The sequence below is a fragment of the Triticum aestivum genome, chromosome 5B (assembly GCF_018294505.1).
Source record: "Triticum aestivum cultivar Chinese Spring chromosome 5B, IWGSC CS RefSeq v2.1, whole genome shotgun sequence".
NCBI classification, from domain to species: domain Eukaryota; kingdom Viridiplantae; phylum Streptophyta; class Magnoliopsida; order Poales; family Poaceae; genus Triticum; species Triticum aestivum.
The window spans coordinates 428,184,679-428,205,508 of NC_057807.1; the positions used below are offsets into that span (position 1 = coordinate 428,184,679).

General features: G+C 49.0%; 1 long non-coding RNA gene across 1 annotated transcript; it reads right to left on the reverse strand.

Annotated features, from left to right (window-relative positions):
- Positions 1-15,315: 15,315 nt before the first annotated feature.
- LOC123112257 (uncharacterized) lies at positions 15,316-17,258 on the reverse strand. The gene is made up of 2 exons (XR_006455291.1): positions 16,708-17,258; positions 15,316-15,831 (listed from the first exon to the last, which is right to left on the reverse strand). It is a non-coding gene; the product is annotated as an uncharacterized lncRNA (long non-coding RNA).
- Positions 17,259-20,830: the final 3,572 nt, after the last annotated feature.

Genomic DNA, 20,830 nt, shown 5'->3' on the forward strand with positions numbered 1-20,830 from the left:
CCAGTATCCGGTGTATACTTCTTCAGCGCTAAGTGCCTCACAGTTTGGCAGATCAAGCTTTGTGTCACTCTTTTTTAGCAAGAGCGGCTCCTCTTTGGCTGAGTGCTTAGCCAGCACGGTGGAGGTCTTGGGGTTGAATGACCCGTCCCAATGATAGAAATGTCATCTTTGTTTTCTCAGAAGGAATTTCTTCAATATACTTGGCGGGTCACGATTATTCGCCGGGTTAGCTTGAATATCCGTGGCCTCAGTGGCTGTTGCATCAGCTTATGGAGACGGGTCATCTTGCGTGTTATGATGCTCTTCGGGTTGTTTGATGTTGACTTCTGGGGTCACCAGCACTTGTTCCTCTGACTCGGGGATTTGGGTCCCTTGGAAGAATTGCGAACCTTTATTTTCTTCTCCATGGCTTTGACCCTATGATCACATTGGAGTATTAAGATATATATGATAATAATATTTAAAACTATAAGTAAATGCAAGGACTTGCCCTCGGTTTACAATGAAGGCAGGCAGCTGGATTTGAGATGAGCTGCCTGAAGACGGTGGCGACTCCTGGTAATTGGAGTCAGAAGGGTTAAGAGGATATCTTATAAGACCAGCTTTGGGTAAAGAAGAAGTTAGACTGTGTGGCACCTCAGCAGGCTGCTTACGAGCAGAGGGTTCATGACTTAACCCGACCACTAAATTGCCTGAGCCGCCACTTCGAGTCTAGCATCTTAGGTCATGCTGAGTTTTCTTCAAAACAAAGTGTGGATCTAAGTGAGCCTCTGGGTGAGAAAATTTTACTTTCCGGACAACCCGCCGTATCCTATCTGGAGGTGTGGAGTCTAAGTCGGAAGAGAAAGGAATTACCTCAGGGTCATCAGCCCGGCTTGTGGCAACCTCATCCAGAGAACAAGAGGCGTCAACTAATTCAACAAAGAGTCGGCCAAGAGAATCAAGTTCTACCTCTGATTGATTGTCGGCATCAGTTGACCCGCCCATGGTAGCCGCTTCAGGTACAGCAGTTGTCTTGTTCTTCTTAAACTTTGGGCTAGTCCTAGTCTTGGCCGCAGCAGTTTTTATCTTCCTTTTCCAAAAGGCAGAGTCGGTTTGTTTGTTAAAAAAAGATTGATAAGTGAGACATAGAATAAAATAAAGGATATTTAAGCCGAGTATAAAACAATGATTACAGCTAGGGCCGGGTTGAGTTTGAAGAATGGTGACAACCCTATCTTATTACATCTCTTCGAGACTCCCCAAGTAAAGAGTTCACAGCTTGAAAATTTTCCTCCGCAGTAAAGTCATCAGAGCTATATCGTTGAGGATCATCTGACTCGCCAGAGTATTGATGCATTAAGCGGAGCCGGCGGCTTAAAGGAAGAATTTTCCATGATACCCAGCAGTGGGCTAAGTCAACTCCAGTTAGTCCATTAGCTAGCAAAGCTGACACTTTGGAATAGTATGGAGTGCCTCAGTATATTCATGTGGAAGGATTTTGCTTGGCAGGTCAAAGTTGATAGGGAAACGATTAGCCTGATAACCCGATAAGGGATTTTCATCAGATGGAGTAGTACTCTTGATATAAAACCAAGTTTCCGCCCATCCTTTGGTGTGGCTTAGTAAAGTAGCTGCAGGAAAGCAGCCGTCTCTGCATCTCTGGATTGAGACTCTGCCTAATTCTTGAGTCGGAACACTTGCACATTCAGTTTCGCGATTTATATAAAAAAATTCCTTAAAGAGAGAAATAGTAGGCTCTACTTGCAGATAAGCTTCACAAAAGATTTGAAAGTGGCAAATGTTCATTACTGAATTGGGGCCTATATCTTCAGTTGAAGGCCGAAATAGTGCAAGATGTCTCGAAAGAATTTTGACCCGGGTGGTGTGAAGCCTCTGAGGATATGATCAGTAAAGACTATCACTTCTCCTTCACCAGGATTGGGGACATTCTCGACTTGGCTGACACGCCAACCAATCTCTTCCCGAGTCGCCAAGAGACCTTGATCCACAACATCTTTAAGGATTGTGTCAGTAACTAGGGAGGGACCCCAGTTGCAGAGGGTGGTTTTTGTCATATCGAGCCGCCTAAAAGATGATGGAAGCTGTAGAACCAGAATATGGCGGGTTATTTGATGAGCATGAAGATAAGCCGCCCTAAGTGATGGTGACTCAAGTAAAATGAATAACTGCTGAAATATTGAAGAATTACAGTTATGTTCATAAGCCGCCCAAGATGCAAGGCGAGTTATCTAAAAATTGGGGATTGTTGAAAATTCTGTTAAGTGTGGAATAAACAGGTTTCACAATCAATCAGCTATATTTATAGATCTATGGGTAGTTTAGAAAAGAAAAATAATTGCTAAACGTCAAGGGTGGTGATGGAAGAGTTAGCAGGATGCCCATTGATTCCAGAGAGAGTACAAGTTGTCCAAAATATGGGATGATGTCAAAACTGCTACCGCAATATTTTTATGCTGCTTTGGATCAAAAAACAAGATTTTTTCCAAGGCATGATGAACTAAGAAAGATATGAACACCAATGAATCCCATGAACTTAGATGAACTAATGTAGATCTGAGAGAGAAGGGAAGTGGTACATGAGGAAGGCTAGAGGTGTGCCGCTGAGTCTCGACGTGACAGGGTGGAGTTGCGGCTTCGATTGAAGAAGGCTGGTGCGGTTCGTCAGGCATGACAGAGCTCCGGTTGTGTAGGGACCCATGAGGAAGAAGAAGAAGCAGAGAGGGCTAGGTAAAAGGTAAAAAGAGGGGGCCCTCGTGCCTATTTATAAGGAAAAAAGGAAACAGCAAATGACCGGTGCGAAAGTTGAGGAGGCACAATAAATTTTATAATAAAGGGGTGCCTCGATTACTGGAATGATAGATTTATGCAAAGATTTGTTAGGACGTCATGGAGGTTTTCTTGAAATTGCGGAGGTGGCATCATCTTTCCTCATGGCGGGTTATGAAGATATTCAAGACTGAGATTAAAAGGAATAAAAAGGAGACTCGCCACATGGAGAGGTTGAAGATTGACATGAACAAGTTCAAATCAATCGGGGGCCTAATGTTGGGGATATAACCCCGTGATATAACCCACCCTAAAAGGGTCAGGTTAGGCCCCTGGCGACTCAAGGTGACGGGCCTTAGACAAGCCCAGGTGGTCAAGGTGCAGGACTGAAGAAGCGACTTACAAGATGGGCCGGATTGAGCCCAAGGTAAGAAGACGGTGCGTGGCCTAGAAGTGTAAATCGCCCAATGATGCCTTGCCGTGAAAGGCAAGGCGAATTAGAGTTAGGATCAGTTACGAAACATGACCTACCCAGACTCTTGTAAGAAGGCGTCCTCGACCTATATATAAAGGCGAGTCCCCGGCGTAGAATAAATAGGGGACAATCAATCGATAACTAGGTCAAGTGAATCTGCTCCCTGGTAATCAATACTCAAGCAATACAACATAAAGCAGGACGTAGGCTTTTACCTCCACCATGAGGGGCCGAACCTGGGTAATCCTGTGTCTCTCGTCCCGCTCAATCCCGATAAGTTAGTCACCGTTGCGATGGCCTCACGCTTAAGTCCTTTCATGAGGACATCTGCCGTGACAAAACCACGACAGGCAGCGATGGAAGTGAAAATTTAGGTTCATTAAGACCATAGAGTTCAGAAACTTTCCCCAAACTAAATCCTCAATATTTTCCTCCCAAATTGATTGAAGGTGAGGTTTCATGATCATGGTCAACATGACAGCCTGGGAAAAGGAACTTATAAAGGAACTATTTTTCCCAGAACATGTCTCTTACGTTAAATAGTAATATAACATATTTCTCCGCGGACCTTTGTTTATAAAACCGTATAGCCGGATTGCCTTGTTTTCCGTAAATCTTTGCCCTTATAACGGTGTTATGAAGTAGGAAAACACTCCTCGGCTACTGGATGATGAGGTTGAAGCCGATGGTCAGTCAACAAAGTTTGTACAATGCAGATCCGAGGATTAATGATGTAAAGTACTTGGATACATAGAATCATTACACATGAATTGTGGTTAAAGTCAATTTACTCTGGATATCGATCCTTAGTTCAGTCACCCTTGCACAAATTAAGGCTCGGGGGCTACTGGGCTTGGCGCTTCTCACATAAAAGCCATTAACAGGTTACATCAATCCCCTGATCTGGTGTTGCCACCGGACCAGTGGCTCGGGGGCTACTGCATTGCCTATTCAATGCAGAAGATTCAAAGTGCAAAACAGTTTCAGAGGAGATTATGATCCTCAAGTTGGTCGGCCGCACCCAACCCGAGTCTCGAGGACTATGCACACCGCGTTTTCGTTCCTAAGTTTGTTGTCGAGCTAGGAGTTGATCCTCAGGCCAATTTCGTGAATCGACCCGAGTCTCAGGGGCTACTGGGATCAGCAGTTTTATATTTTCCTTCAGGTGCATCTCGGATTTTTGGCCGACGCACACCTTGAGGGCTACTGGTTGTATATCTCGGCAGAGAATAAATTGCAACAATTGAAAAAAATTCGCAAAAATGAGCCCGCGGCCGAGCTGGTGCACCACCTCGGAAGTAGTCTGGCATAGAGCTCGGATGCAAGTGGCTAGCTCCCTACAAGACATTTCTGGCATTAAGCTCGGCTGAACTCCTTCAACTTTTTTAAAACCGAGGTAATCTATGACACCTCGGATGCAGGCCGCCGTTGGAGCTCGGCTGCAAAAAGACACCTCGGGTGCAGTCCGACATTGGAGCTCGGCTGCAAGAGGACGCCGCCACCCGGGAAAAACTTCAAACCTCAGGCGTAGCATAAAAAATAGCAAGGCATTCGTAAAGGCCAAGAACCTAAAGGGGCTCCTGGATGCCCCACGTGTCAACTCTTCAGATACACCTCGGCGATCCTCGAGATCGGAGATGAGAATATTTGTTGAATCAGTTTTCAACACCGATGACCGAAGACGAAGAACAATTTGGAAGAACCGAGAAGCGTCCCCAACTTGAAGATCGGTTCAGGGGGGCTACTAACAATATCCTGGACTAGGGGGTACTCATCACGTCGTCTCCCGGCCAGGTGGATCAGGCCGAGGACCCCCATGGCGGTTCACTAATGGGCCACTTCGGACAGACCATGGCATATACAAGGAAGACTCCACAAGACTTGACGCCCAAGTCGTGGACTCTTCTAACCCCTAGGCCTCCGGTGTATTATATAAACCGAGGCCAGGCTAGTCGATAGATCATCTAATATTTATTAGAACAATCTCATGGTAGATACATGTACTCTGTACGACACCCCATATGAATACAATGAAAAGCATGACGTACGGTATTATCTCTTCGAGAGAGCCCAAACCTGAGTAAAATCATGTGTTCATGTTTCCGCCGCTCCAAGACGACTAGCTTAGGACCCCTACTACGAGATATGCCGGATTTAGAACCGACACCGGGGTTGGGGGTTCCTTGAGGCGAACATAATCGTTCGCTCTATCAAACCCGTCAAGGGAATGGATAGTGTGTTGGAAGATCCTCTAGTTTTCCTTTTACGGTCAAATCAGAGAGCTTTATTCAGACAAATACACTCCTGGGACAATCATCCAGAAGGCTGGTCACAAGGAAGCTAGGAGTTTCATCAGGTCAGCTCTAGGTCACATTCAAAGCGTAGGCATGTTTTAAATTTGATACATACCAAAACAGAACAATATTTTAACTTATATCATATTTACCTAGGTATCAATAATGTACAAACCGTATAATCAAGACGACATAAATTGAATAAAATGAATGCACTGAGTTTTTTTAGGAACCAAAGGGCTTTATTAATTTATAACAGCGTTCAAAGGGATACAAATAATCTTTGGTAATGAAACAAGCCAAACATGGCGCCCAATGGCTAGAGTAGTAGATGCCTTGGCCAAAGCATGGGCTTCAGTATTGTTTTGGCGACGCTCGTGACCAAAAATGATTTTTCTGAAAGAAACTCGCCGCAGATCAATGTCACGAAGGATAGCAGCGTAGTGCCACGGGGTTTGGGAGTTTATGTTGTTAATCACTTCCAAGCAGTCAGACACCACATAAACCGAAGGTTGCATCAGGTCCTCAGCTAGTGATAGAGCTTCAGTACAAGCTTGCGCTTCCAGACTCGGAGGGTCAACTAGACCTTCATATACAACAGCAGGAGGTGATCAAAGTTGTACGTCCCCAGCGCTCTCTTCCCCAGCGCTCTCTTCCCCAGCCTGCCGCCGGTGGCCGCTCCGGCCCCGGCGTCCACCTCTCTCTCACCCCTCCGCCGGGTGCCACTCCGGCCCCGGCGTCCACCTTCCCTCCGGCCATGGCGTCCGGTTCCAGCAGTCCTCCTTCGGTGTCCTCCTCCATGCGGCCTGTGGTGTCTGGGCTAGGGCTCTCTGCCTCCCCCGGGTCGGCGCGCTCCTCGTCCGCCGGTGCGGCTACCCTGGTGGCCGGGGCGGCGGCACCGGAGGCAGGGTGGTGACGGCCGGGTCCGTCTCGTAAGGCCATGTGGCGGCGGCGCCGGGCTCTGAGGCGCCAGCAGGGGGCTGGTGTCCAGAGGCGTGCAGATTCGCCGACTTCTTCGGAGAGGAGGCAGATTCCCCCGGATCTCTTCGGGCTCTGCTTCAGGTGTTTCCAGGATGGGCATCAGCGTCAAGAGTGCACAAACGAGCCTCTTTGCATCAGGTGTGGGTTTGCGGGGCATGTCTCGTCGCAGTGTACGCTCCCGCGCAGCCTGATGTCGGAGGAGGAGCTCCGGCGGGCGGTCATCGCCAAGGTGGCCAGGAAGGAGCCGGTAGAGAGTCGGTCACCATCTCCGGAGGTGGGGGTGCTGGTGCCTAGGCAGAGCATGCCGCCGGCATCGCTCTCGCCAGGCGCGCCCACCCCCGCTCCGATGGTCGCGGACGCTGCTTTCTTGGCGGCTCCGTCGGAAGTTTGCATCTTGCAGCGCTCTGCTGGGATGGATGACCTCAAGCGGAGGCTGAAGATGGCGGTTGTGGCGTATGTGGGGGGTCCAAGGCCGCCGGTATCTTGCGACGACGCGACAGTTGCTCTCTCGGTCCAGTTGGGGGTGCCAAGGCACAAGTTCTCCGTCCACAAGTTCCATCTGGAGGATTTCCTCGTGGTGTTCGCCGCACATGAGTTCAGGAACCGCGCTCTCGCCGTGCCGTTCGTGGAGCATCTGGGTGTCAAGATCTTCATCAGACCATGGCTTCGGCAGGCGCAAGCGGCGTCGAGGATTATGCGCACCCATGTTGATCTCATGATTGAAGGGATTCCCTCTCACGCATGGTCGCAGGAATCGGCGGCAGAGCTTCTGGGCAGCTCCTGTCTCATCGAGAGTCTGGCCCCAGAAACGATGAGCAGAGAAGATCTCTCCTTGTTCAAATTGCGTGCTTGGTGTGTGGATCCTGACGAGGTGCCTGTTTTCCGTCGACTGTGGGTGCCGGAACCGCCAGAGCCGAAGGTGCATCAAGTCAAGTATCGGCAGCTTCTGGAGTACCCGATCTTAATCCACATTAGTCGTATGCGCGATTTCACAGCCCCTGAGAATTGGAGGAGGGATGCGAGCTCGGGTGACAGTGGGCAGAGTGGATTGCCTGATGATTCTTTTGGTTCGCATCCGGGTAGAGACTGGGTTGTGCAGCCATGGACGCGTGGTGTCAGGGATGATCGTGGTGCGGGGAGGCATCTACCAGGGCCGGCGGCCGGAGAGGGCCGGGGTTCCTACCGGCAGGCGCTGGTGGGGAGGCTGGGCCCCTCGGATTGGAGGATTCCTTCCATGTCGTCTGGTGCGCCAGTGATGTTTTCTGCTGCTGGGGGGCCACTGGGATGCAGACTGTCGGGAGACCAAGACCAAGACCGAATGATTCAAATGCGAATCGTCCTAGAGGTGCGAGGGCGAATATGGTGGCGACACATGGCGAAGCAAGTTTGGCTGCCACTGCTGGACCGAGGGGCAATCAGGATGCTGGTTTGAGTATGATTGGCGAGCAACTGGTCAGGGAGGATCCCGAGGTGGATAAGGGGCCGGTTTTGGTCATGGATGGCCAGCTGGCGGGGGCAGGGTTGCCTGTCCGGACGACTGACCCCACACAGCACACTAACCCAGACGATTTGGTGGGGGAGGCTCTGCCGGTCCGGTCGGCAGACCCCACGCAGCACGCTATCCCAAAGGATCGGGTGGGGGTGGCCCTGCCACCAAAGGGCACTGTGGAGTTGGTGACTGAGGCTCCGGATCCGGTGCGGATGGCCACAGCTGAGGCTGCTGTGGGATTGGGGGTAGAAGGTAGGATCGGAGCACAAACGATCCAGGAGACAACTATCGACCAGCAGGAGGATGGGATGGTTCGGGGTGGGGACCAGGCCCAGGCTGTGGGCTGGGACCCAGTGACAGAGATCCTGCGAACTGATGTGGTGCTCGGGATTGATGCGGCGCACATGCAGGATTTGGCATCGGATCCTGAGCATCTACCGCTACAAGAGAATGACATGACCACGTCCAGGGCACATGGATGCGAGGGCACTTTGGTGCATGGGCGAGAGCTTGTTCTTCATGGAGAGAACCAGGATCAGACTGGCATGCCTGCCGTGCTTCCTTCCAGAGAGCAAGTTGCAATTGGGAACATCAAATCCTTTTGCGCAGGGTTATTGAAAAAACTCGTGCCGCCACTTCTCAAGGAAATAGAAGGGATCCGAGGTGTGAGGGCAGGGCAAGATCCATTCACGCCGCGACGGGCTACCAGGTCAGGATGTGGCATAGGGACGAGGAAATCTAAAGCGACAATGGCGGAGGCAGTTTTGCTGAAAACACTTGGTATTGTAGGGGATGATCTAGCGGTCTCGGAGGACGCGCGAGGTCAACTACGATCGGTGTTTGACTCGCCACTTCAAGAAGGCCAGCTTAGGGCAATTGCTGCAATCTTCGGCAAGGTGATCCCGACGAACCTGACCCAAGAGTTGATGGAGGTGGCACCAGAGACGGCAATCCAGGTCTAGTGGGTGGCCGTGTGACATGGGGAGTCTGCATTCTCCAATGTCATACAACGCTATGGAGGTGGTGTGTTGGAATGTCCGAGGGCTGAACAGCCCTGACAAGAGAAAGGCGCTCCGGGAGTTCGCTGACACGGTGCATGTCGCGATAATTTGTATTCTCGAAACGAAACTAGAGGTTGTTAACCAGTACACTATGTTGCAATGCATTGGGCCATCGTATGATGGATTTGCGTATCTTCCGGCGTTGGCGACTAGAGGTGGAATCTTCATTGCGTGGGATTCCACGAGAGTTAATCTCTCTAACTTTGTGAATGATACTAATTTCATCACGGGCTACGTCCTGCCAAGGGAGGGCAACGCGTGGTGGCTTACGGTGGTGTATGGGCCACAAGAGGGTGCTCAGAAGGTTATGTTTCTTGAGGAGCTGGCGGTGCGACGTAGCTACTGCCCTGGACCGTGGTTGGTGATTGGGGATTTCAATCTCATTCTGCACGCTGCGGATAAGAACAATTCGCGGATTGATAGGAGGATGATGGGGAAGTTTAAGAAGTTTGTGGATGATAATGCACTTAAGGAATTGTTTTTGCACGGGCGCAAGTACACATGGAGCAATGACAGGGAGAGGCCTACTCTAACAAAGATCGATAGGGCATTTGCGTCGGTTGATTGGGAAATGGACCATCCGGAGAGCCTACTGCAGGCACTTTCAACCTCACATTCTGATCATTGTCCGCTATATTTGTCGCTGGAGGAGCATTTGCAGTCGAAAAGGAGATTCAGATTCGAGCTGTTTTGGACGAAAATGGAGGGCTTCTTGGACATGGTTAAGGAAGCATGGATGTGTGAGGAGGAGATCACAGATCCCTTCATCAGACTGGATGTGCTTTTGAGGAACACTGCGCGCCATCTCACCGCATGGGGACAAAAGAAAGTGGGCAATATAAAGATGCAGATTGCAGTAGCTAATGCGGTCATACTTCGCTTCGATGTGGCACAGGAACAGCGACTACTCTCTGAGGAGGAACGGTGGCTCAGGAAGACCTTAAAACATATGGTGCTAGGTTTGGCTTCATTGGAAAGAACGATAGCGAGGCAACGATCTAGGGTTCGATGGCTTAAAGAGGGGGATGCAAACACACAATTGTTCCACTTGATTGCCAATGGCAGGAGGGCAAAGAATTTCATTCCGGCTATTTCCGTGGATGGACAAGTCATTGCAGATCAAGCTGGCAAAGAGGAGGCCTTCTATTCGGCATATCAGGATCTCCTTGGGAAGGATACTGCAAGGGAACACACATTAAACCTGGAAGCGCTGGACATTCAGTCTATGGATCTCTCAGAGCTGGATCGGCCTTTCAGTGAGGAGGAAATCTGGGTTGTTATTAAGGATCTCCCCTCAGACCGCGCTCCAGGACCGGATGGATACATTGGAATCTTCTTCCAAATGGCTTGGGGTATTGTGAAGAGGGATGTTATTGCTGCCCTCCAAAAACTATTCCTGGGCAATGGGAGGGGCTTTGGAAGGCTTAATCAGGCGCTTATCACATTAATACCTAAATCCCCGGAGGCTTGTCATGTTCAGGAATTCAGACCAATTAGCCTGGTCCACAGTCTGCCGAAGATAGCATCCAAGTTAATGACCACTAGGCTAAGGCCACGCATGGGGGAGTTGGTACACATCAACCAGTCAGCTTTTATAAAAGGAAGAGCACTGCATGACAACTTTCTTCTCGTGAGGCAAATGGCAAGAAGATTACATCAAAGGAAGGCGAAGGGAGTGTTGCTTAAATTGGACATATCGCGAGCATTTGACTCCTTGTCTTGGCCGTTCTTATTCGAGGTGCTAAGGGCAAAAGGGTTCTCGGAGGTCTGGCTATCTTGGTTGACAACACTGCTGTCTTCTGCTAGCTCTCGAGTAGTGGTAAATGGCTGTGCGGGCAAGAAATTCGTGCATGTTTGTGGTCTGCGACAAGGTGACTCTCTGTCTCCACTCCTATTCGTCATTGCAATGGATGTCCTCACCGCGATCATGAAGAAAGCGCATGACGAACAAGTCCTGAGCAGATTAAATGGATGTGGGCCAATGCAGAGGCTCTCCCTATATGCGGATGATGTAGTGATGTTCATCAAGCCGACCGCTACTGACATCTTATTTGTGAAAGAGATTCTTGGCATATTTGGCATGGCATCGGGGCTAAGGGTTAATTTTGCTAAATCCTCTGCCATCCTGATTAGAGGAGAGGAGGGTGACGAGGAGCTGATCCAAAGTGCATTGCCATGGAAGCTTGGGCATTTTCCGTGTAAGTATCTGGGACTACAACTCAGCATCAAACCGCTGACTCGCTCGGAGTGGCAGCCCATGGTGGACGCAGCGCTTAAAATCCTGCCTGGGTGGCAGCGAGGGATGGTCACGAGACCAGGCAGACTCATCTTGGTGAACCAAGTGATGCGGGCCAGAGCCACACACCACCTGATTGTCGCGGAAGCTCCCAAATGGGCTCTGGACAGGATTGATAGTGGCTGCAGGGCATTCTTTTGGGCAGGCACAGAGGAGATTCAGAGAGGCAAGTGTGTAGTTTCTTGGAGACGTGTATGCCGACCTAAATACCTTGGTGGTTTAGGTGTGATAGATCTGCAAAAACAAGGCATTGCACTTAGACTGAGATGGGAATGGCTCCGAAGAACAGACGCTGCTAGACCTTGGCAGGGACTACATCTGACAGCGGACAAGAGAGTTATGGAGTCATTTGCGAGCCTAGTCCAATGGCAGATAGGAGATGGAAAAAGGACGTTGTTCTGGAAAGACAGGTGGATCAGAGGATACAGGATTGAGGAAATCGCCCCCCTGGTTGCAACCAAGGTGAGAACTCAAGTTGCAAATAGGAGATCTGTGCAGGAGGGTTTAGCCTCGCACGCTTGGACAAATGATATCGTGGGAGACATGGACACTGATGGACTGGCGCAGTTCATTCAGTTATGGGAAGTACTGATGGAGGTGCACCCCACCGCGGGCATTGAGGATAAACCAGTTTGGGCTTGGACAGCACATGGGGACTACTCTGCGGTTTCGGCATATAAGATGCTCTGTGAAGGAGGAATCAGGTTTCAGCTATCCTCGGCCATCTGGAAGAATGAAGCGCCACTAGCATGCAAAATCTACGTGTGGCTAGCTGTCCAATACAGGCTGTGGACATCGGATAGGAGATTCAGGCATGGGTTACAAGATAGGACCTCTCCTTGCTACCTATGTGATCAAGAGGAGGATAATGTGGATCATATTCTACTTCAATGCGTGTACGCACGGCAAGTCTGGTTCCAGTGCTTCACCAGGGCTAATATCAACCTGGCCCTGCTTCCTACGCAGCACGCAAGGTTGGAGGATTGGTGGGCAGCAGGGAGGAAGCAAGTTGTCAAGTCCAAGAGGAAAGGCTTCGACACGCTCATAGCTCTCATTTGCTGGTGTCTATGGAAACAAAGGAATGGCAGGGTGTTTGGTGGAGCTAGGATTCTAAATGAAGGGGGAACGACTGAGCTTATATTCGAAGAACTAAAGCTTTGGGCTGTGGCAGGAGCTAAAGGAGTTCAACAATTTTTTGAGTAATCGCGTTAGGTGAGGGAGTGGAGTGTGTTGGAGCTTAGACACATGTTGATGTGATCTTTGCATTGTAATCTCTTGTAAATATTCTCTGCCTTCTATAAAGCTAAGGTACGCCGTTGGCGTACTCTCGAAAAAAAAAATATACAACAGCAGATGCTCCAATATAAGTGCCATTTTTATCTCTGCAAATCGCTGCTACAGCGCCCCGACTTCCGTCTCGGCTAAGAGCCCCATCCACGTTAATCTTCATTTCATCCGCCGGCGGTGGAAGCCACCCAGCGGCTTGAGTCTGTCCTGTGAGATGCAGTCCTCTGAAAAATTTAACATCACACGCATGGGCTGCCTGAACGTCGTCACGGAATTTGTTGATGAAAGTGAAAGTGCTCAGTGGACTTTGAAATTGCTGATCGTGGATGGCTCGCCTGTGCGCCCATCAAATGGCCCACATAGAAATCAGTACACGCGCGAGATCATTCGAATGCACGGAGTTAAGTAGTAGTCATAGGAAAATGGGCCTTACTGGCCCAACTGGGGCACGTTATGAGTGCGACAAGTCGATCGTACAGGGGAGGAGGTCTGGCGCGCCTATGTGCTGCCTGTAGCAACTACAATCTGAGGGTCGCGTGCAAGGTGTTGGTATTGAGCCGGCACAGTAATCACGTGGCCTTGTAATGCTGACATCATGTGTGTTTTCTCTTTATTATTTATTTTCCACAAAAAAACTAAATGCATATATTTTGAAAAAACTATAATAGTTAACTTTTTCAAATGTGTTCATTGCTTTTTGAAATATGTAAATTTAGTAAAAAATTGTTCACTCAACCTTTAAAAATATGTTTGTACCATTAAAAAAATGTATGTGACATTACAAAATTGGTCACGTGTTTCAAAAAATGTACATGATATTTAAGAATATTATTTTATGATCTAAACAAATCTTCATATAATTCAAAAAATGTTTCATACCATGTAAATTACATTTTTTCCCAATGTTTATGTATTTCAAACCAAATGTTTGTGACACTTCAAAAATGTTTATCCAATGCACAAAAATTTTCACATAGTTTAAACAATTGTATCTTAATAAAATATTTAAACATGTATTAAAAAATTTCAAACAAATATTTGAAAAAAATATGAATCATCTGTTTAAAAATGGTATACCTATATAAGTAGATGTTTTAGATATATACAAAAAGTGTACAACATGTATGTGAAAAAGTAACCCCACAAATAAAATGTATGGGAAAAAGTAGGCATAAAATATTTAAAAAAATATTAATCATGTATTTGAAAATTAATAAATGTATTTAAAATGTAGGTGATGTATATGAAAATGTGTATGAACTATTAGATGTGTATTGATAATAAAGTTAAAAAACCTGACAAAAATCATTGAAAACAAGAGAGGAAACAAATAAAACCAAAGAAAACAAAGGGGGGAAAAGAAAAGGAAAACAAAATAAACATTGTACAAACAATGGAAAAACCAACAGATTTGCTACAGTGCTGGGTCTGGCCGATAGCCACCTCGCTGTAGGCAACTCCTACTAGGAATCGTCCGAGGTTGGGGGTTCCTTCAGGCGAACATAATGGTTCGCTCTATCGAACCCGCCAGGGGAACGAATAGTGTGCTGGAATATCCTTTAGAATATTCAGACAAACGCATTTCTGGGACAATCAGCGAGAAGACTGGTCACAAGGAAGTTAGGAGTTTCATCAAGTCAGCTCTCAATCACATTCAACGTGCAGACATGTTTTGCACAAAGATACTTTGAAAGGTTTGCTGACCTGTTAACATGTTGAATAAAAAAAATATTACTAAGCTCTGCTTTTTATAACAGGATAGGAGCCACGGTTAAATGGGAATTATGGCAAGTGTTTTAGTTTGTCACGAACTCCAAGCAATCTACTTTCATTATCAATATGCAAGAACCCTCGCAGAGTGACAAAATGGACTCTGTCATGCCGTGAAAAAGCCTCGATAATTAAAGGATCTGAAGCCCATATATGGCTTGCACCATGAACCAAGCAATGCCGAAGACGAGCGAGCCTCCTGCGCCACCTCAACCATGGGCAGAATTGTACCATAATTAAGTCAAAATGAGGAAGTTTCACACAATTCTAAGAGACTAGAAGGTGACGCGCGCTTTGCCGCGCCGTTTTTGGGTTCTGGGTTCAACCTTCCTTTATTCTTCGTGGATTATTATGGTCCATGTCTTCACTGTGGTTTCAATTCCAATGGGTTGTGCCTTAATTATGTTGAGTTTGGTGGTGTTTCCTTCCGTTGGTTTCACTCTTGCTTGTTGGAGGCGGTATCTGTTGTGCCAAGACATGTAGTTGTTTGGTGTGTAGTAGATTCCTTACCATCTCTAATCGACGTTCTCATTCAGCAATGGATTCAACACAACGGTCAACCTAAAAAATTATGTACCCAAATCGGTCAGGTGAATCTTGACCTGAAAGATCTCAATCATGTAAATTACAGCGGAAAACCCTCAGGCACGACATCTACAGAATTTTGTCAAAAATATGAGCCGAACCTGCCTTTTGGCGGGGCTAATCGGAGAGAACTGTAGATAACATACATGACCTTCAGAAATCAGCTGCTGAAATTTGAAAAGTAAGCCTTCGGGCACAAGACAGTGTATTCCATCATCCTGCAGCTTCGTACCAAGATAAATTAGAAACGAATGGAAAGTTGTTCAATAACACTAAACTAAGGCCAGTAGATGATGCCAAACCCCATGTAAGAATATTTTGTCAGTACATAATGCAAAACATGATAAAGGGGTAACCCAGTGATCTCATTACAAAAATATCCGTTCCTGATGGAAACTGTTGTCTACATATATTGCAAATAACTCAAACAGGAACATCTAGCTTCAGCCTTTTCTTCTTGGTTTCTTGTTACAGACAGCCCAAAGTATACGTTCTTGTGAATCATCTTGCTCAATGACTCCTGATAATGCAAATAAAGATCTCTTTCTCATCCAAACAACGCCAGGAGAGGGAACCCCTTCATCTAACCATCTAAAAAACAGAGCACCCAAGCCTATAACATAGGAATCACATGCATGAAAGGAAAAGAGTGAACCAATCAACTCCCAAACAAAACAGCAAGCTCACTACAATCATATAGCATATACATGTACCTTTACATCCAAAACATAAACCTACCTATGAATTCCTCCTAAAAGTCTAAAACCATCTTGATCCAACTAAGACATTTCACAGGAGAGAACTCAAAACCAGTATGACCTTTCCTGAACAAAAAAAAGTCAGTAAGCAAGATAGATGATTTGCACAGAAAAACAACAATAGAACAAAAAGTAATTGTATGACTTGACTATGCTTTACACCATGAACAAATAGGAGAAATGGTTGAATAGGCTAATAAATATTCACACCTTTGCATCAACACTATGTCTGATTCAGATATCACTCAAAGACAACAACAATGTCATAAAAAAATTGAGCAAACACTATTTAGTTCACTTTACAACAACTTGAATCTACCCCCCCCCCCCCCCCCCAATCCCTCTCCCACACTCACCTCAAAAGGTCCCAATCATATATGATCCTGTAATTGGAGGCTTGACCCAAGCAGATAATTCTTCAGCATAAGGAAGTTGTGTCAGATTAAAATATAGTATCTGCAGGCTTCAGATATGCAGAAATTCATTGAGTAGCAAATTGTGTTACATTGATTTGGTCGGTTGAAGAAATCTCAGTTAGTTCTCGACTTAAAAGTAGCAATTCTCGATGCTGGTAATCTGACTGCATAACCTTCGAAAATAATATGTTCGTTTCAATTTCCGAAAGTTCTATTTTCATGGAGAAATTACACCAATATTATCTTGAATATCCTGTCAATAAACTACACCTCACCCGTAGAATAAGTCACGCACATGTACTCTAACAGGACAATAATTATAACTGCTATCAAAAGATACAAGGTGACCGATACACAAGCACAAACATATGTGACTTGAGCCGTGAAATGTTCAGACATAAAGTAAAGGTTTGGATCTCCATACTGTTGTGTTGACCGTCGATGCTCGACATCGATTAGCAAAGATAAAAAAACTGTGAAAAGAAAAGAAAAGAAAAACACCAATCAAAGTGCGGAAGAATCTCACCTCCAGTCCTCTACGTGACGCTGGCTGATGTGGTCCGCTAGGGGAAGCACGTGGACGATTGGGGGCGCCATATGCAGGCTGAGCAGCCTTCCGCTAGCAGTCGTGTCCATCATGCACGCCAAGGGGGCAGGGAAGGAGGGTCGAGAGGGTTATGGAGGTCGCCCAGCGGATGAGCCAAGGAGGCACCGCGAGAGGTGAGGCAACGCAGGTGAGGCAGCCATGAGGAGGAGAAGAGCAGCCGCTGGGTGGAAGGAGGGGAGAGGGGGCCGGTGACGTTATGGTGAGAGCGAGAGAGGAACATGGGCAGCGCGAGGTGTCGCGCCTCCCTGCCGCGGGAAACCGCCCAGAGGCAGTACCATGCCAGGAGATCACGCAAATCCGCGTGGGAGGTATGGCGAGACGGAGGAGAGAGAACGACGACGACGCAAGACATGGATTGAATTCGTCGACCTATGGTTCGAGAAGATTACCCCGTGGAGAAACTTATCTTATTTGTCATCGATAAGAATGAACCGACCTGACAAAAACGGACCCATGGGACAGAGGGACAACAGCGGGAAAATATACCGGAGGCCTGAGAGCTTCCTATTTCAAGGGAGCTTAGTAACTCTAGTGATACCGATACAATTAAAGGTGTCACGCGCCCGCAGACCCGTGTTGGCCTGATCGGTTTCCCTGCGTGTGTCCCGGCCGGCTTCGCGTCCATTTTTGGCTCAAAATTACGCCTGAAATGCGTCGGCGCAGACGTGCCGCGTATCCCAGGTGTCTGCGGCGGTTTCACTTGGCGGCCGCCCAGCTATCGCCCGCCGTTAAATTTATGACGGCCACCGACATAGCGCACACTAGTCAGCCAATGCAAGCGTATTTTTAACCCACGCGCGCACCACACCCTTCGTGCTTCCTAGTCGGCGACAACCCAAACCCTAGCCATGGGGCTTTTCAGTAGTTGTAGCAGCGGCAAGGGCAAGGGCACCCCTGACGCCTCATCCTCATGTGCTCCTCCTCCTCATCCTCCTCCGCCGTCGTCGCCTGCCCTCTCAGGTCGGCAGCGCTGCACATCCCGGTGCACCAAGTGCAGTGGCACTGGGAGTTCAAGCAGCCGCTGCCGTACCCGGATGTCACGCTGCCGCATCACGGGCACCTCGATCCGCAGCGGATCTCGGTGCCGGCGGTGCCTTGGACACAGCGGGTGCACGACGAGGAGGTGCGCAGGCGCCGGGCATAGCTCACGTGGGCGCAGCGGCGCATGCTCGCGTACGCCGCAGACTCTTCCGATTGGGAGGTCTGGTTTGCCCTCGAACACGAGAGCGAAGGCGGTTGGGCGTGTCGCGCCACCAGGTCACCCCCCCCCCCCCCCCGCGCGCCTCCCCCCGTCGTGAAGCCAGAGGAGGAGGATGCCAAGGTGGCGTACCAAATGGCGCTAGCGGAGGCCTTCGCCACCTCCATTTAGGAGGAGCGACGGAAGGCCGAAGCGGCAGCAATGGAGGAGGCCGCGTACCAGCGGAAATGGCGGAGGCCATGGCCCTCTCGCAGCAGGCGACTGCGTGGTGTCGCCGTCACCGCCGCGGCTAACCCCGACGACGCATGAGCCCGAGCCGGCCGAGAGGTACGTCTGGACCGGCCAGATACAGGACTTTGTCGGCACACCGGAGCAAGAGGACATGTACCTCAGACATTGGCGGCAGCGCCGGCTGGTGGACAAGCATGCAGCCACCGAGCAGCGCATGCAGAGGGAGCGGGGGGAAGAGGAGGAGCGCGCCCACGTCACCGCATTGCCTCCGCCCCAGTAGACGCCGGAGGAGGCAGCCCTGGCGCCTATCAAGCCGCCTTCATTTGGGCTGGGCCGCCTCCCGTCTTCATCGATCTCACCGGCGGCGATGACGACGACAAGGGCAACACCAATGTCTAGGGCTGCGTGCGGGCGCCAACTTTTTCTTGGTTGTTATGAATGTTTAATTAAGTTTAAGTGGACTTTGATCGGTGGTTGACCGACCAGTTATTGTAAATTAAGTTTCTATTTTTCTCACTTGTGCCACATATGGTTCATTTTTTCTATCGCGCGTAAATTTGGATCCGGCTTTCGCTGGGCGCTGAAACCAACCTATATAAAAAAAATGCACACGTCCGTCTAGCCGATCCAAACGGACGAAAAGCCGACAGAGGGCGTAAATGGTCGGCGCGTTGCTCTTATGCCACCACCGTCCGGCCACGCACTCGTCTCGGCGGAATCCTGCGCGACTGCTAGCCCAGCTCCAGCCGCTGCATGACAAAAACCAAAAAGGGCGCGTCACAGTTGTCCACGAGGAAATGGGAACGTGCCTCGTCCTCGCTGCTCCATCGGGACTTTGGACTCGGGCGAGCGCCTTGCTTGTGCCATGGACTAGCTACTTCTTACTAGCACCGCCGTCGACTATACGCACGCATAACCCGGCCGACATCCAACGACTAACCACGCAAGAAGCCAAGGAGAAACGAGACCAAAACGCGACTAGTTCACTAGTAGACTCCATGAACCAAGAACGCTACGACGAGAACTAGCTCGTACGCTTCGCGTATGCCCGTGCATGGATACATGCATGGGGGCCGGGGGCGGTGTCCCGCCGCGAATTGCGCCGGCGCAGAGGCTGTGGCGGATGTTCTGGACGCTCATTCATGGCCGGTCGACCGGCAGCGCCTCGTCGGCGAGGACACCGATCGATGCGGGGTGCATGGGACGGGGCTCCTCGCAGATTTCTGGGTCTTTGCTAGAGGCTAGAGCTGGTCTTCGGTCGATCGGCACGACCTAAGCTAGTAGACGAAATATAGTAATACTCCTACCACTCTTCGTGTAGCAGACATATATACAACTGCATGCATCTTGATCCCTGCACACATATATTCTCCGTGTCTATTGCTTCATGCAGCCCATCGATGCACGTCGATGGTTGAGTCTGTGAACCACCGATTGCAATGCAAAGAAACAAAAGATGACGACCCGTGTTAGACTTTGTATTGTAGCTTTATTGTGTAATCCATACCATATTAATATAGGACTTGTATAACACCATTATATATATATATATATATATATATATATATATATATATATATATATATATATATATATAAGTGTGTGTGTGTGCGAGAGAGAGAGAGAGATAGGCCATCTTATAGAGGACTGAGTCAGTTCCCCCAAAACCTACGTTTTACATGGTATCGAGTCTAAGAGCATCTCCAACAAGCGCGCTATAAACGCGCGGCGCCGAAAAAGTAAAGGTTTTAGCGCGCGCTACCGTTCCCGGCGCTCCAGCGGACACGCCAAAACCGCGCACGGGGCATATGTAATTCAGTGTGCGGGCGGAAACGCCATCGCGCGCCGCTTATTTGTTGCGCCCGCTCCCACGCGCTGGACTCTCGAGCGCTCGCTCTCACTCCACCAACCCATCCAGCCGCGTCGCCGCCGCCGCCCCGCGCCACCCCATTTTTTCCAGCGACCGTTCCGGCGCTTCCCTGGTCTCTTCCCGCGCGGCCGCGGCTTCCTCCCTCTCTCTCTGGTCAGCGCCGCCGTCGCGCGCGGCAGTCTTGGACGAACAGCGTCCGGCCGCCCACCGCCGCTTTGGCGCCCGCAAGGTGTTCGACAAAATGCCCGCAAGGTATGTATTGCTTCCAACTTGCACATTTTTGCATGAAATTTGGTGCATGTTTTTTATAGCCTAGTTTTGAACATTTTAGATGAGTTCGGGCTATGACACTTGTGAAGAAGAATTTGATATGGAAGAGGAGGAGGATCTTGCAATGATCCTAGCTATGCACATCATAAAAAGCCGAAGCACGGTGGTTCGGTTATGGGTCGGCAGAAAATTTGGAGGGATAGGATTGATGCCCACAACAGACTGATGCGGCACTATTTTGTGGAGAATCCCACATACCCCGAGTCGTACTTCCGTCGCCTGTTTAGGATGAGCACCGAGTTGTTTAGGCGCATTGCAGAGAAACTAGCGAGCCATGACCGGTTTTTTCAGCAGAGGAGGAATGCCGTCGGAGAGCTCGGGCATAGCACCTTTCAGAAGGTGACATCCACTTTGCGTATGTTGGCATACGGTATTCCGGCTAATCTAGTTGATGACCACTTGGGCATGGGTGA